Below are 644 nucleotides of genomic sequence, written 5' to 3' on the forward strand. Positions count from 1 at the left end.
GATTGAAGTCTATGTAAATTAGGTTTATGAGGTAATGGGAGATTGCAAGTTGGAAGCACAGCTTGTTTATTACACACAAAAAGCACATGTCTAAACGCCTTTTTATTTGTTTTTGACTCATATAAAATTCAAGTTGTGCAAGAGTGTCTGAAATGGAGCAATTGTGAAAGAAGGGATTTATCTCTAACTAGTCACGTCTTAGGAGAGGAATATGGATCGCTTCTCGGCCTTTTGGCTAAGATCAAGTGTAGGAGAGGAATATGGAATAATTTAGGAATGAAACACAGTGGCATCCCTTTTAATAATGCAATTCTGTCTACTCAAGATGTAAGGCAACACGTTTACCTGTTAACAAATATCACAGCCATTTGAGACAGAAAAAAAGGTTACTATATTGCTAATTCTTAAATGGGACGGGAGTCCATTAAATCATAAAGTGTCAATTTCACCAAAATAGGATAGTGTTTGTGAATTAATACTTGAGATTAAGTGGTCTAAAACACTGAGAAATTTCCTTCTACACGAAAATAAGACTATCATGAGTTTTAACAGCGTTGTTAATTGCTTTATAAAACTACAGATTCATACAATTTTATGGTTAAAGATGCTTCCCTAATTTCTTAGTTAAAGACACCAAGGTCCAC

At 34.3% G+C, this 644-nt stretch overlaps 1 non-coding gene across 1 annotated transcript; it reads left to right on the top strand.

The window, feature by feature from the left end:
* The first annotated feature begins 215 nt into the window (after window positions 1-215).
* On the top strand, window positions 216-406 carry LOC123842580 (U2 spliceosomal RNA). Its single transcript, XR_006790443.1, has one exon. It is a non-coding gene; the product is annotated as a U2 spliceosomal RNA (small nuclear RNA).
* The last annotated feature ends 238 nt before the right edge of the window (window positions 407-644 follow it).

This window comes from Mirounga angustirostris, unplaced genomic scaffold, assembly GCF_029215605.1.
Source record: "Mirounga angustirostris isolate CCGP_5_RB_7025 unplaced genomic scaffold, mMirAng1.0.hap1 SCAF_6, whole genome shotgun sequence".
Taxonomy (NCBI): Eukaryota; Metazoa; Chordata; class Mammalia; order Carnivora; family Phocidae; genus Mirounga; species Mirounga angustirostris.